Here is a 10577-nt window from a genome sequence, read left to right on the forward strand (position 1 = left end):
AGCAGCACAGGCGTCCACTCCGGTGCAGGACACAGCATACAGGTTGCAGTGAAGGCTCCGGGCCCCTCTTAGGTCTCCACTGGACTGTGTACCTGTCATCCGAGCTGCCTGCTTCTTCTGGCGCTTCTGTCCTTCCAGGTGGTGCTCGTAGGTCTGCAGCCGTGTGCAGCTGATCCTGCAGACCTCACAGTAGTGCATGGAGGGCAGCTGGGGCCCGCCTTGGGCTTCAGCAGCTTCTCCAGGAACTGCAGCGTGTCGCTTGTAAAGCTGGGGTCCCAGGTCCTGTGACCTGGCCTGCCCTAGGTGTCTGAGCCCTCCAGAGTCTTCCCGGATGCCTGCTGCTTCTGTGGGGATGCCCTGGGACTTTGGTGGGTTGTCCAAGCAGTGGGAGCTTGGGCCTGGCCCACAGAATGAGGCTGTAACTGGCTGCTCTGGTGTCGTCACAGTTCCTGGTCCCCTTTGACTCTCGACAGCTGGTGTGTGGATGCTGCTGTGGCCACAGCTTCTCGCTGCTGCTGTCAGTACACACCCTCGCCTACTGGGGCTGATCTTCACCTGGGTGCTGCTGCGCTTAGGCTTCTTGCCCGGTGCTGCTGGAGCACCGGCCTCAAGGCCAGCGGTCTGTGCAGTGGGCAGGCGCTGTTGGAGAACAAGGAGCGAGCTGTGCACCTGGGGGTGCACACCTACAATCTGCCCGTCTGGGTTCATTTTCCAGACACCAAAAGAGTAAAATGGCTAAATAAGATGGAAAAGCACATGTGACCTTTATTTGTCAATTTATAGAGACACTCTTTCCAGAAACCATAGAACCAGCTGTGTGTCAGGGACCATTGTCCTAAGAATGTTTGCAGAGAGCCCCACACCCCACCTATCTTGAGAACTGTTTGTTAACGGAACCACAAACGAATGTTTCCGCTTACACAAAAAACACCAGGCGTGCTAACTGGTGACCTTTGCTACCCCCTACCCCCCACCCCAAGCCAAGTTCCTCATTCAAGAGCTATATAAGCTGTAACCATTACCCTAATAAAGTGAGACCTTGACAACTGAATTCTACTTGGTCTCCTTCTTTTCTCTTGCCCATGATTCTTACAGGTAGAGCCTCTTCAGACCCTGAATAACTGGACCTGCTGGACGGGTCAGCTGTGAGGGGAGCAAATGTTCACAAAGTGAACGTGGGCCAGCAGCCCCTCAGTGTCAGTGGTGCTAGGGTTTATACTAAAAATGTAAACGAAAGACATTATTTTGGACCTTCAGATTAGTTTTGCAGGAAACTGTGAGATTGATTTGGAGATCAAGTAAAATTTCTGTGGAGCTGGAGCTGATGTGAAAAGTATTCAGATTCATGGGACAATGTGGGTGATCCTGGAGCCCTTGACTGGTGACACGCCTTTAGCTGGAGCACTGTCCATCTTCCTTAGGAAACCACTCTTAGGGATTAACTGGACAGGACTGACTAATCTCCTGCACATCCCTGTTTATCAGATACTATCATTTTGGAGACAATATCAAACTAATTGAAAATCATTTGCCAAAAAAAAACCAAGATCATAGCAGTACTCCCTACACTTCTAATAAGGATTCAGTCCCATGCAGTCCCCTCCTCCACTCCCATCCCTCATGGCACCCTGGCCTTTTCAGATTCCAATAAAACTCAGGGGACTAAGCGCTGGTACCTGTCACATATTAGATCTCACTACCTAAACACCTGTATCTCTTTAATTCTCAGAAAAGCTGTAGTCCCAACTCAATTAAAAATTAAAGCTGGCTTTGGAGTTGGAAGGTGGCTCTCTCCTTCTCTAAACCCAAGCATGCTGCTAGAAGAAAAAAATCACAGTTTCTGTCTCATATCAGAAGAGCCACCTGGTGTGGGACAGAAGAAAACCAAAAATCTAGGAACAGATTTGTTGTCAAAACTCTGTTATCTTTCCAAAATTCTATTTCTCCCCTTATTTTTGACTCTTTAGTGCTTTTCTTTGGATAAGCAACTTTAGTATATATTGACAGAAGAATACATAAAATAAATAGATCAATAGAAAAACAGATATATAGATGATAGAAAATAGATGATATATAGAAAGACAGATGATAAAAAATAGATCATTAGATACATAGATGATAGATAGAATATAGATAGGTGATAATAGATGTGACATATATACTCAGTAAAATATTATTACATTTAAATATATTTATCTTATTTTTAATTTTTGTAGGTATATGTATGTCTATGTGTCTACATGTATGATCCTGCCTATTCAACAATTCAGTGACTTTCTGGGCTCTTGGAAGAGTCCCATACCACTGGCATCCCCTACAATCCACAGGGACAAGCCATTGTGGAAGGGACCAACTGAGTTCTTAAGGAGCTTTTGGCCAGGACTGTCTCACCATAGGTTAGGAGAGAGCCTCATCTGGCCTTAACAAGAGGTCCTTTTCCCTATGAACTTTCTCAGTTTTGAAGGCAAGGGCTTAGCCCAGCTTACAAGCACTGGGCATCCTGTCAAGGAACACACCCCTGCCCCTGGTGAGATAGAGAGATCCTATCTCCCTCCGATGGCAGCCTCCAGCCCCCCTGCTAACCCGTGGGAGAGGATATGCTTGTGTTTTTCCTCAGACTGCAACAACACCAACGAGGGTCTCTATAAGAGATGTACATCCAGCCATGGATCAGAATAACCCAGGATGGGTAATGTATATACTCCCCCTTTTTTGCTCTCATTGCCCCCCTAACAAATTCATTCATAAAGGGCAGAGATTATAGCCTTTGACTCTTTTTTTTTTAAAAAAAAAAATAAAGTTTGCCGGGCGATGGTGGCGCAGGCCTTTAATCCCAGCACTCGGGAGGCAGAGGCAGGCGGATCTCTCTGAGTTCGAAAGCCACAGAGAAACCCTGTCTCGAAAAACCAAAATAAATAAATAAGTTTGGCATAATATAAAAAGGCTATTGGATCCTCCTGGTTGCTCACATATACATTAACTGGTGGGATGGTTTTGTTAACCCGTATTCTTCTTAAATGTCTCATGCAGCAGATCTGACATCAGTGGACAGCAACTAAGGTGACTCTTCAGGTGCTAATGGCTCTTAGGCACCCTTCTCGCAGTCCTACACAGGAGGTTATGAATGCCTGGTTATTTATAATTCAAAAGGCTATTATTGCCGGGCGGTGGTGACACACGCCTTTAATCCCAGCACTCCGGAGGCAGGGGCAGGCAGATCTGTGAGTTCGAGGCCAGCCTGGTCTACAAGAGCTAGTTCCTAGTTCCAGGACAGGCTCCAAAGCTACAGAGAAACTCTGTCTCAAAAAAAAAAAAAAAAAAGGCTATTATTACCTAGTACCCCCACCTTGGCAGTTCTCCAAGAAAGAATGCTCAGTACAAGCTTGTTTAGCCAACCTAAGACAGGCACAGTCCAGTGCTGAGTCCTCCTGAGGTGGGGTCAACAGGGCCTGAGCAAAGAACTCTGACCCCGCTGAGCACCCTATGTAATAAATTTTTTAGAAATGTGGATATTTAGGAAGATAAGGTCTACCAGACCAAAAGGAGCCAAACTGGAGTCTGCCTGGAGTTGTCAAAGGTCCGGTCTGTACCTAGCCAATAAGGAGCTACCAAACAGTGTTTCCTGAGCGCCTAGCAACAGGCGCTGTCAAAGGTCCTGATCACGCCTAACCAATGAGAGATGTGCATGAGATGTCAACTGTCAACTGTCACCAGACTGAGTGCTGGGAGGGTGCATAAGGTTTTCCTTGTTGTTGAATAAACCTCCTACCTGACTCTGGCATCTGTGGTCTTTGACACCATGCCTTTTCATCCCCTCCCCCGAGGAAGACCCACAATATCATTGGGAACAGATAGAGGCTAACAGGGTGGAATCTCATCTAGGTAAAAGGACCTGGGAGCAGTTTCCTAAAACTAGGAAACCTCAGGGTCATGGTTGTCTGTCTCCTGATCCAAGATGTCTCTTCCCTGCCAAACCTGTACAAAGCATGTTTTAAGGGATCCAAATGCATGAATATAGGTGAGGCAAAGAAGAAGGAATGTGGCAAATTAGGTCAAAATGGTGGTCCTGCTGTTCACAATTCTGCATGTGTGAATTCTGCATCCACTTTCAATTTCTTAATAGAGGTAAGAACAGCCTTTCTTTAAAAGTACTTTGCAGCAAGTATTCAAGAAATAGTTTAAAAATACAGGATCATCTTTTAAATGAGTTAAAGTGCTGGAGTATTTGTGCAACCCTGCATGCAGAATACTTATCATGTGCAAGGCCCTGGGCTTGATCCCAGCACTCCAAACAAACCACAGTTATGGAGATAATTCTTAAATATCTCAATGAAGATACTCACCTGGAGATGGAGAGGGTGGTCATTGAACATCCTTAGAAGAATCAGCATGCTCACAGAGGACAAGAACTGTATTCTATCGATTCTGTTTTTCCAATGACAATCCCAGGCTTTCCCAAAGTGTGCATTTCTGACCACCTGGTCTAGTCACTTGGGAATTTCTGTAAGAATGCAGATTCCTAGAGTACAAACATCTCAAACACACTAACCTGGAAGTCAAGAGTGGGAACCCTATACTCTGCTAACTAAGCATGCTCCTGATCCAGGCAACAGCAGGTAGTTACAGGGACCAAAATTGCCCAAAGACTTAGACTTTCATAGCCAGGAGTTTCTGCTTTGGTCTTGTCCACAATGGAGTCCAGGGCTGGGGGCGGAAGTGGTGTGGCTAGCTCAGCAGTTAAAGCACTTGCCATCAAGAAAATCAGAATTGGGACCTTGAACCTGTTTTTTTAAGTGGATTCTTTAGGCACAAGAGCTATTTATTGAGGAGGTTTGTTAGCACAGAGCTTGTTTCCAGTGACGGAATCCTTAGAATGTAGTCTCTCCAATAAGACTAAGCCAATATAAGTCAATTGTCACTAAGCCAATATAAGTGACAAATCTTTACAGGGTAAAGACCATTAATTATCCCACAGCACTCATCAACAGGACACCACCCCCTTTCATGGAGGCTCCTCCCTCCCTCGTGACCCAGGACCATGCAGAGGTTTCCACTTCTGAACACTAGATCTTAAAAATTTGGGAGTGGACAGGTCCATTTATGGACATGGTTGCTTTCTTTTCTTCCAGTGAGGTAACATCAGTTCTCTGTCAAAGTACTTGTCTATTTTAGCTAAAATAAGACACAACTTTTCAAAGCTGTGACTTGTTTAAGGAGTAATTCACAAACAAGAAGCTTCCAAGGTATCTGAAAACACACATGCACTTTATCATTTTTTTTTCCTACTTGGCTCAAGAGAGCTAAATAACTACAAAGGGAAATGAGAGTTTCAGAACACGACTTGGCAATATTTCCATGCTTCCACCTAGAAGAACACGTGTGCTCTGTGAATTCGTTTATTCTTCTGAATCTTGATCTCCACCTCTTGACCTGTTTGGCCCAGTTTCTCCCTATCCTTCACTCCAATTAAAAAGAGCAACCTGTACTTCTGAGCAGCTGGGTGCTACTTCCCGTTCAGTCCTCAACAATGATAAAATCTGCCCTCAAAGCACAGTCAAATTGTCAGATTCGAGGGATACAATGTCACTGTCATCATTTACTGCTACTCATCACCCCCTCTTTGAAACTGCATCCTTTCAGCTATGAAACACTTGGTTTTTCTAAACTGCCTTCCAAACCCAATATATTGGTCAACAGGTACCCTCCAACCTCTGTAGTACCCCTTCACTTTGGTGCTACCCTCCTGGTTCCAAAATGAAACCAAATTTTGACAATACTTGGCAAACTTCTCTGAGGTTTTGACTTGTGTGGTGGTTTGTTGAGAGCCAGACCAGACTGGGACTTCTCCTGAGGTGCTGACATATGGAAAAGGAACTTAGTTTCTTGTCTAAAACCAGGTACACGCTTAGCAAAGCCAGTAATGACCTGGGCCAGAGCCTTGGGGGAGCTAAGGTTTTGGATCCTGGGAAGTCCATTTTCCCCCCTTCATGAAGGGCTTGGTCAGAGACACTCTTGCGATATCCTGTGTTCCCCTTGTGCACCACTATATAGCTTCCTCCTGACTTTTTCACATTGTATAGCTTCCTGCCGACTCTGTCCTCTTCTCCCCCATGCAAGCAGTATGTAAGATGCTGTGCTTCTTCATAAGCTTGCTTGGCATAAGACATAGCTTATGCAAGACCTTCTGATCTCAGCCTCCCAATGTTCTTCTTTTCCCCTTCATCTGCTGCCTCGCTCTCAGGAGGAACTGTCACTGAAGAATGACTCTAGGTCAGTGGCTACAAGTGGAGGTGGTGCCGTCAGACTTGAAGATTCCAGTACTGGCCTCCCCACTCTGCAGCATGATCCCAGGAAAATCATATAACACCCATGTGCCATTCCTTCCTACTGCCTACCATGACTTCTGGGACTAACAGTGTGACAGAGCAGAGAAGAAAGGATTTGTTTTGAGTGTTTGCCTGAATGTTGTTAGTGTACCATATGCATGCAGAACCCAGGGTGGCCAGAAGAGGGCACTGGATCCCCAGAGCTGGGGTGTGGGTACTAGGAGTGGAGCCTGTGTCCTCCGCAAGAGCAGTAAGTGCTCTTCACTGCTGAGCCTGCTCTCCAGCCCCAGATCCCATACCTCTAAAGGCCCCTCTTTGTATGAAATCCTCAAATAATTAATAAAAATATTTTAAAGGGAAAGAAGGTTGAGACACAATTAAAAGGCCTTCTTGCACCTCCGGGATAAACTGCTGCAGAAGTAACTGTGAGTGGTGTCCTGTGTGCGACAGAAGTGGGAGAATTTCCAAAGAAAAAAGAAAACAAGGAACTGAAACCAGAACAGGCAGGACACAAGTGGTGGATGAAGAGTTGATCTCAGAGCTGCTGCAAGCGAGGCCCCATCAGGAGAGAACAGAGGCAGAGAGACTGTGGAGGTGCCAAAATTATAGCATTCTGGTGCACAATAAACACAGACATCAATCCTTTCTAAAGGAAAGCATCAAATTAGGCCCCAGCACTCAGGTCAAGAAAATTTGAGCTCCCATTAGAAATCGCTAGGGATGAAGACTACAGATCAACATGGTTGACTTGTTGAAGTTCAGATACTGCAAGATCAGAAACGGGGTAAAAAAAACTACAATCTTTTAATAAAATATAGAAAAAAATCAAAGAATACCATCAAAAACATCTCAGCAGTTAACAATAAAGCTCTCTGTAGCATGAATTCTAATTGCTCTTAATAAAAACCCAGAGACAGATGTTAGGGGATGAAAGATGAGATCAGAGAAGCAGTGCAGCCAGCCACTAGAGAGACCTTTTACCTCCTGAATCCTCAGACCAAAAGGGCGATCCTGTCCTCTGACTGCTTCAGACTGCTGCCTCAGACTAAAATAAGCTCCTGCCTCCACCCACCTTATATTCCTCTCTCTGCCCAGCCATATCACTCCTGTCTCCACCTCCCTAGTGTCGGGATTAAAGGTGTGGGATCCCAAGTGCTGGAACTGGAATCACCTTTGAATTAGCTTTTTCCTTTATAGACTGGGTCAGTTTCATGTAGCCCAGTGTGGCCTTGAACTCACAGAGATTTCTCTGCCTCTGTCTCCCGAGTCCTGGGATTAAAGGTCTGTGCCACCACTGCCTGGCCTCTAGTGCTGTAGCTCTGCACTCTGATCTTCAGGCAAGCTTTATTTGCTGAAACACAAACAAAATGTCACTACAACTCTCAAAAAATAAAAATAAATAAAAGCAAAAATTAAAATATAAATAAAAAACTAAAAACTAGGTGGCTAAAAGAATGGCCCTGCCTGGACCTGGCCCCTCCTTCTGGAGCCACAAGTTCTGGTTTTAACCAGCTCTTCCTGATGTCCACACCTGCCTTGTTTCATTTCTTGTGGTCGCCCAGACTGTACAAATTGGCTGGAATTCTCTGTTCATTTTATTAAAGGTTGATATGGGGGGGAGGATATAAATCCACCAAAGAATAAAAGAAAATGAAATTCTGACAATACAGCCCTGAGGTATCATTCTACGGTTTCATTTTCCTCTTAGATGCAATTAAATCCTAATTACATAGACCCAGAAACATCACAGAGATGTGTTCTGCCTCCTTAGACTGTAGTCTTGAGAGTAAATCATATTTGCAAATCTAACAAAATCTGTCAAAAGAATAATAGAGTTATTCATTGAGAGCATGGTGATTCAATATTTTATCCTATACCAGAGACAAATATCTTTTGTTTGCTTGGTTCATATCAAGTTGCAAACAGGATGGCTTTCTAGAAATACAGATTTTGAAAAAAGACAAGAGTATTTCATTTTTGAATCCAATACTCTGGAAGGGAAGCGGTTAACTGTTTAACTGTGTGTACTTACCAAGGGAGGCAATATACCAACTATGCTGCAGGAAACTAAGATAAATTGACCCAAAACCTTTAACAAAGAGTGAGCAATTTCTGAGGCTTTAGCAAAGCTCACATCACTTAAAAAATACATTTGCCATAAAAAAACTCATGTTTAATACATCTCATGGGTATTGTCCTCTCTCCAAGGAGTCAGCTGAGGCTACCATGGCTCTCTTAATTTCTCTGGTTACAAGGTGTTCTAGCTGGCTTTCTGCTGCTGTGGTAACGACCACGACCAAAAGCAACTTGGGAGGAAAGGGTTATTTATTTCACCTTACAGCGAGTCCTCTTTCTCTGGCTATTAGCAGTTAGAAGTCAGGGTGGGAAATCCCCGAAAAGAGCCATCAGCGACACGCTCCAAACCTGAATGTAAGTTCTCTTCATCTCCCTGGCAACACACAACTCAGTGGTTCTAGGGCTACAAAGTAGCTGGAAGTGACAAAGGCTGTGCAGAGTTTTCAGCAGCTTCCCACTCATGTGTGGGGCTCCTGAGTTCAAAGTTCAAGTCCTGGAAGGTTATATTCATGTGACCAATACTTTATGTGACCCAGTAAAAAAAGTGGTGCCAACAGGCTGTGGTGGTGTGCGCCTTTAATCCTAGCACTGGAGACAGTTGCAAGCAGATCTCTGTGAGTTTCAAGTTAGGCTGATCTACATAGCAAGTTCCAGGACAGCAAAGGACCCTGTCTCAACCCCCTCCTACACCCCACCAAATACACATATATATATAATGATTAGAGAAGGTGACAAACAAGTCGCTGCAATCAAGACAGAAACCCATGAAAAGGAATCAAGGAGAAATTTCAGAACTAAAAATTGGTGCCTCTAAATTAAAGTTATTGGAGAAAATCAAAAGCAGATCGAATACAAGAGAGGGAAAAATCATGAACTTAAAGACCAATCAAAAGGCTCTCTGGAGCACAGAAAAAGTGTTATAGGGAAAAAATATGGCCCATGAGACAGTCCTAGTAACAGGCATAAATAAGGTCCCAGAAAGAGAAGTGAGGTCAGTGCAGTAGACATCACGGGTTAGAAAAATCAACCACACCAGTTGCCGAGTAACAATAACAACAAAAGACTGGACTGTAGGCAGCCATTGGAACTGGTGGGACTCTTGCTAAAGCATGTGCTTAGCAGACGACAGGCTGTGGGTTTGAATCCCAGACACAAGCATGACTTTCACAAACAAACAAAGAGCAATGGATAAGGTCCATACGTGAGTAAACGTAGACGTGTTTGTCAAAAACAGGAATATCAGGCTGGGTGGAAGCCTACAATTTCACAGACTCAGGAAGTTGAGACAGGAGGACAGAAGGTTCAAGACCTATCTGGGCTACACAGTAGATTCCAAGCCCAGCATGTGAAACTTAGCGAGTGAAACAACAGACTGAGCATAGCTAGGTGGAGGAGCCCTTGCCAAAATAGCTCTGAGTTAGAGTATACGCAGCCCCAAATTCTTGAGGATGGCATGTATTAGTGTAATGCAAGCGTAAACCCAGACTGCCCAGAGCAGATGGTCTTCACCACTGTGTAGTGTGGCTGGCTGTGAAAAGAGTCTCTGTCCCTCCCTGATTATATCATGATTGCACTGGGAAATCCTGAGACTCTAAATGTCTGCCCATTCACCTTTTCTGAGGAAAGCTGCCAGAGATGGGCTCTTCTCTGTCATCTGTTGTGCCCTATGGTACACGGGTCACAACTGTAGGAATCAGTTAAGACCATCATCTGAAGTACAAGAGGCCTACAGTTATTGTCCAAGTCTTTGAGGAAGCTGTGTCTCTGATGGAGTCCCTTACTCACTTAGCCGCATTCTTCCGGTAAGCTTCTAGCATTTAAGATAGTGGGAGGATGCTTTGTTTCTTCTGACTGAAAGAAGCCTGCTCAAACGTCTCTTGCAATAAAAATTCAGACCTGTAATACACAGCACAGTAGAATGAATAATTCAGGCATTTAAAAATATCACATAAAAGAGATTATACAACCTCGAGTCTGGGCTTTGACATTTACATTAACACAGAGAAGAAAAATGTGCAATGAAAATTACTACACAGTCGTTCAAAAGATAAAGGAAATGTGAATAGTTTAACACCCACGGAGTTCTTTCCAGCCACTAAAAAGTAAGCCTTCTTCAAACTATAATTTAATTCAAGCACCAAGGGTAAGAAAGGTATTAGGAACTATGGTTATTTC

This window comes from Chionomys nivalis, chromosome 10 (genome assembly GCF_950005125.1).
Source record: "Chionomys nivalis chromosome 10, mChiNiv1.1, whole genome shotgun sequence".
Lineage (NCBI taxonomy): Eukaryota > Metazoa > Chordata > Mammalia > Rodentia > Cricetidae > Chionomys > Chionomys nivalis.